Source organism: Pantherophis guttatus, chromosome 10 (assembly GCF_059756535.1).
Source record: "Pantherophis guttatus breed Tessera chromosome 10, ASM5975653v1, whole genome shotgun sequence".
NCBI lineage: Eukaryota > Metazoa > Chordata > Lepidosauria > Squamata > Colubridae > Pantherophis > Pantherophis guttatus.
Genome location: NC_142072.1, coordinates 5,064,476 through 5,070,475, shown reverse-complemented (window position 1 = coordinate 5,070,475; position 6,000 = coordinate 5,064,476). Strand labels below are relative to the sequence as shown.

At 51.7% G+C, this 6,000-nt stretch overlaps 1 protein-coding gene across 1 annotated transcript in view; it reads left to right on the top strand.

Annotated features, from left to right (window-relative positions):
- The first annotated feature begins 2,426 nt into the window (after positions 1-2,426).
- Positions 2,427-6,000, top strand: part of GRIK5 (glutamate ionotropic receptor kainate type subunit 5) — a 64,593-nt gene continuing 61,019 nt past the window's right edge. Inside the window, exon 1 of the mRNA XM_060693853.2 lies at positions 2,427-2,866. The gene's annotated coding sequence lies outside the window, so the exon portion shown is untranslated. The remainder of the gene's footprint in view (positions 2,867-6,000) is intronic.

Here is a 6,000-nt window from a genome sequence, read left to right as displayed (position 1 = left end):
CCTCCCTTTATTATATGTCAGTGCTGGGACGCTGACACTCAAGGCCCGAGGGCTGGATTCGGCCCACAGGATGCTTAGATCTGGCCTGCAGGACCGTCCTGGAAACAATGCTTAACGCACTGTAAGCCGCCCTGAGTCTCCGGAGAAGGGCGGCATATAAATCAAATTAAAAAAAAAAATAATAATGAAGGACTGGCCCACAGTTCCTCTGCCAGCGAAAATGGAGTTCTGTTTTCGCTGGCAGAGGGTTGCAGGAGGCCATCACAGCCGAAAAGCTTGGGAGCCTATTTTTGCTGGCAGAGTGCTTGGGCCACCACAGGCACCCGACACGAGTGAGGCCACATCAACTATGCCCCCCCCCGCCCCCAAGGGATTTGATTCTGGGAGTTGAAGTCCACCCATCTTCAAGCTACCAAGGTTGAGAAACACTGTTTTAGAGGGTCCTTGAAGCACTTGGAGGTTGATCTGTGTTCTCAGGGTCACCTGAGTGGTGCTCCTGCATCCTGTAGACTTGCCATTATTTTTCCTCTGGCAATCCATTCCTACTCTTAAGGTGTTTTTTTTTTCTTCTTTTGGGGGTGGGGGGGCAACCATGACCTGGATGGCTGAGAATCTCTAGGGGCCAAACTAAAGAGCCTTGGTAGTACAGGGGTTTAAGGCACCCTGTTATTAAGCTGGTTATTAAGACCAGCTGCCTGCAATTACTGGTGGTTCAAATCTCACCAGGCTCAAGGTCGACTCAGTCTTCCATCCTTTCTAAGGTGGGTAAATTGAGGACCCAGTTTGTGGGGGCAATAAGCTGACTTTGTATAAATATACAAAAGGATGAAGGCTATTGCTGAGCACATTGTAAGCCGCCCTGAGTCTTCAGAGAAGGGCGGCATATAAATCAAATTAAAAAAAAAAAAAAACTTCCATGCCATCCTTTCCCAGGTGGGTCAACCGAGGACCCAAGATCGTTTGGGGAGGGGAGGTGGAGGGGGGGAGGACAACAGGCCGACTCTGCCAACCGGCTTAGAGAGGGCCGTTCAAGCGGTCTACAAGTCTACACGCCATTGCTTATGGGGAAGGCCAGCCCAACAGCTGGCTTGCTGGGATTCCAAGGGGAGCCGCTCTCGGAAGTCCCGCCGGAGTGACTCCGGATTGCAGCGGCGGCGGCGGCTCATCAGGATTCTGTGCGCGGCGGCGAAGCACCGCAGCGCATGCCAATGCGCTCCTTCTCCCCTCCGGCCGCCGCCGCCGGATGCAAAAGAGCAAGGCTGCCGCCGGCCAACGCCTCTTGCAAGCCGGCCTCTCCCCCTCCCTCCTTCCCCGGGTAGGGACCCTCCCTCGGCTGCTTGCGCCCCTCTCCCTCCCCCTTCCCGGCCTCTCCCCCGGGGACGCAGCTGGCCGGGGATGGTGGTGTCGGGGCGTCGGAAAGCGAGGACTGCTCGGGCTGCCGCTGCGGTTTTGGCAGCCCGTCTTCGCAGCAGCCTCCGTCTTCCTCCCCCGCCCGGCTCGATGATGATGATGAGGATGATGGGGGAGTAAGGACCAAAGCAGGGGAGGGGCCACCGGAGCGAGATCGCCTCGCCTCCCGTCCGTCCGTCCTTCCTTCCTTCCTTCCTTCCTTCCTTCCTTCCTTCCTTCCTTCCTTCCTTCCTTCCCGCCACCGGCTCCCGGGCGAGCCCGACGACGTGGAGCAGCCGCGGATTAAAACAGCTTCGCCATCGACTAGGACCCGGGAAGACTCCGCCGGCGGGAGCGGAGGAAAAGAGAGAAGGAAGGAAAGAAGGAAGGAAAGAAGGAGGGAGAGAGAGGGGGAGGAGGAGGAGGAGGGGAGGGGGCGCTGCGTCGCTCCCCACCCAATTTGCAGAAGATCAACATTTGCTCTCGCCAGCAGGAGGAAAGAGAGAGAGAAAGAGAGAGAAAAAAAAAGGGGGGGGGAAAGAAAGAAGAAAGGCGACCGCCTTGCATTCAGGGCAAGGGGAGAGGCGAGGGGGGGGGGGCGGCTGCCGGGTCCCCCCCCCTCCCAGGCAAAGGGAGCGATGCAGCATCCTGGAACGTCGGACATGGGGAGTTTCCTTTTTTTTACGGACAGTTCTGCCCCCCTCCCCTGGACCGGAGGGGGCTCGTGGCGCTTTGACTCCGGAGACATCTGATTAGCGCCCCCCCTCCCTCCTCCTCCTCCTCCTCCTCCTCTTTCCCGACCGCTGCCTCCCCCCCCCCCAAGAACTCGCTGCGCCCCACAGACTTTGGCCCTTAAGCGGCCGGGAAGCGGGGCTGGAAGGAAGGAAGGAAGGAAGGAAGGAAGGAAGGAAAGAAAGAAAGAAAGCCGCCGGCAACCGCTCCGAGCCTCCCTCCCATCTCCCTCTCCCTCTCCCCCAGCCTCCTCCCTCCCCCCCCTCCAGCCAACATCCTTCACCCCCTTTCCCAAGCCTTGCGGCGTCGGGGACTTTCCAGATGGAGGAAAGAGCCGGGATTTCTTCTTCTTCTTCTTCTTCTTCTTCTTCGTGGATTCTCCATTGAAGAGAGGAAATTGCACGGATGCGGCCGCGCGTGGGTCTCGTGTGTGTGTCTGTCTGTGTGTGTGTGTCTGTGTGCGCGCGCGCGCGCGCCCCGGAGTGAGTGAGTGAGTGAGTGTGCTGGCTGGAGGCCCCCCCCCCGCTACCGCTTTCTTTTCCAGAGAAAGCACAACCCCCCCTCCTCCCCCCCAAAAAAAGACACCCCCCCCAAGAAGGCGGAGGCAAGACGGACCGGTTGGCTTCACCCTCCCCCCCTCCAGATCGACCTGCGAAGGAAAAGGGGGCTTCTCTCCCCCCCCATTCAAGAAAAGGAGTTGCCAGGAGAAGGAGGCTGGGGGGGGGAGGCGCAGTTCACGGATTCCGTAAGTCTGAAATACTTTGCTTTAACTTGGGGGGGGGGTTGGGAGGGGATGATGGGGGGGGATGAAGGATGTGGAAGCGTCTGGGTGGTGGTGGTGGTGGTGGGGGATGAGGGTTATTGAATCCCGTGGATGATGTGAAAAGCCTGTACAGGTGCACTTTAAATTAAGGGAGGTTTTTGCTTGTAGGGTTGGTGGGGGTGGGTGGGAGGGAGAGTTGGGGGGATGGAAAGGAAGTGAGGGTTGACTTCCTCCTTGTGGATTGTGGGGGGACACACACACACACAGATTTAGGAAGCGATTCTGGATGACGGGGAAAATCCCTGGCCCGCTGGGAGGGGGGTGGGTGGGTGGCAGTGAGTGAAAAATGATTTCTTGCAGGGAGAAAAATGCAGGGTGGAAGGATAGCCTGGTAGGTGCCTTTAGGCCTGGCCACCGTCTTGCCTGGCCACCCGTGCCTCGGTTTCCCCCATCCCCTCCTGATCTTGCCAGCCCGGCTGCCCACAGGGATGCAGCTGCGGAGGAGCATCCTTGAGAGCCACAAGGCTCACCATCGCTTTGAAAACGACCGGCTTCGTGGCATCTTCCACCCTAAGACTCCTTAGGTCTCTTCCCTTGCATCACCTGGCCTTCCAGCTCCGCCATCAAGGCCAAGGAGCCATTCTCTTCTTCCCCCCACCTCCGGTTGGCCTGAGCTCTAGCCAGCCTCTTCTGGTGTCTCCAAGCCTTTTTGGGGGGCCTTTGTACCACCACCAGCCTGAACTGGGCCTCCATCCTCTGACTGGCCTACCTTGGTCGTCAGAAAGGTTGCAGGCTCTGAGATGCTGGACTGAGATGGGGGATATAAATCGGATTTCCTGTGGAGGTTCAGAAGGGATGCTTGGAACGGGGCTGTTGGATTTAGGCTTTTAGGCCTCAAGTTTAATGCAGAATAGACAGACCCCTTACTGGAGCAGTCTTCATTCAAATATCTCCTCCTCCCCCCTCAAAAATCTACCGGCCCTTTGCTCTTTTGCAATTCTTAGATCCTTATTTTCTTTATTGTGGTTTTTTTTCCCCAACCTCTCCCACAGCCCTGCTTACTCTTCAGCAAATTGACATAAGTTACTAGCTGCATTTGGGGAGGGTGGGTGGGTGGGTAGGAGGGTGTTGCTTTTACGGCTTCACTTGGCTGGTCCTTAATATATCTGGAAAGCTTTAGTAGGGAAAGAAAGAGCGAATTCATCTTCCAAAACTTTTGTTCCAAAGCACCAGAACTTTTTCCCCCCTTCTCCTGGCATAGGAGAATAACTCCCCACACTTGATTGTTTTTCTGTGTAATTCCCGCTTCCCTTATCCATTTTTTGTATCTCTTGGGCATCTCTTCTGGGGATGAGTCTCCTTCATCCCATTAAAGCTTTCAGCAAGTTGTTTGATGTTGGTGTATTGCAAGAGTCCAATCACTGTGTTTCTAAACCACAATATATGATTGTGTATTGTTTGGAATCCAGTCGGTTCTGGTTTATTTGGCAAACCATGATTAAACAGACTTGAGAAGAAAGTCTCTGTATTAACAAATCCACCAGAATGTTGTTCAGGGCCCGAAGCAACTTTTTTGCTTAGGAAAGTTGTTATTTATTTGTCACTTATTTAAGACATGATAAAGATGTGTGCAATTATGCATGAAGAAACTGGATACAGAAAAGATGTTCTCCGTTTCTCAGAATATTAGAAAATGGGCTAATTCAATCAATCTAAATGAGAAGGTTGCGAGTTAATTAATTAAAGGGAAGGATTTGATCACTCATTGCCTAGATAAGCCAAGGAATTTACTTCCGTGAACCTATTGACTATGAACCAGGATTAACCACATATATTAGGATACCATCACACAAATGAATAGACTAGACTAGACTAGACTAGACTAGACCAGACTAGATTAGACTAGACTAGACTAGACTAGACTAGAATAGAATAGAATAGAATAGAATAGAATAGAATAGAATAGAATTCTTTATTGGCCAAATGTGATTGGACACACAAGAATTTGTCTTTGGTACATACACTCTCAGTGTACATAAAAAGACAAGATACACTCGTCAAGAATCACGAGGCACAACCGCTAGAAATGATGGAAATTACAGGATTCATGCCATGGGATCAGTGAAGTTGTGATGTCCAGAATGTCCCTCGCCCCTTCCCACAAATGCCTAAGTGTACAAGATGGAGAGATGGCCACCAACTTAACTTGCTTAATAAAAATAAGAGAGGCAATCCTTGGATCCTTCTAGAATGATAAACTATGCTTAGTTTTGCGTTCTTCTGTGAATGGAGGCCTGAAAAATACCTTTTTTGGAAGGTTCATACTAGCTAAATATTGGAGATCTTCAGGGTGTGACATTCTGCTTATAGACGTTTCAAAAATCATAGTGTTGATATGTTTTTAAATTTAAAAAAAACAGGATTTTTGGGACCCTTCAGGCAAATTTGATAGGACTCTTTCTTAGGTCCTTAAAACCTTTCTAACAATGTTCCCATAGGTGAAAATTCTGTTATTTGTGACAGTCTTCAGAGCCACACTATATAAGGCAGCGTTTCTTCTGTTGGGCAACTTCAAGTTGCGTGGACTTCAACTCCCAGAGTTCCTTAGTCCACTCTGCCATTGCTTTACTAACAGTAATACAGTAATAGCATTTCTAGATCCGTAGGGCTTTGGATATGTTTCCTGTTCTCAGCTCTTTTGCCCTACTCCAGGCGTGCCCAACCTGGGTAACTTTTAAGACTTGTGGACTTCAACTCCCAGAATCCCCCAGCCAGCATGGCTGACTGGAGAATTCTGGGAGTTGAAGTCCACAGGTCTTAACATTTTCAAGGTTGGGCACTCTTACCTTAGTCTTTGCTTCCTTCTTTTTCCTCTTAAGCCTGAAACTCTTTCTTCTCCTTTCCCTTTGCTTCCCGCGTTTCCGATTGAACAAAAAAAACTTGGAACTGTTGCTTTGAAATTCTTCTTCCTGCCCCAGAAAGGACGGACAGACAGACAGACGCATGCCCGCAAATACACACACTCTTCCACTCCCTTTCCAAACACTCAGAGTGCAACTTGTTGCTCTCTTCAATCTCTCACTGAAGAATAATGACAGCTGCATCTCCCTCTCGGA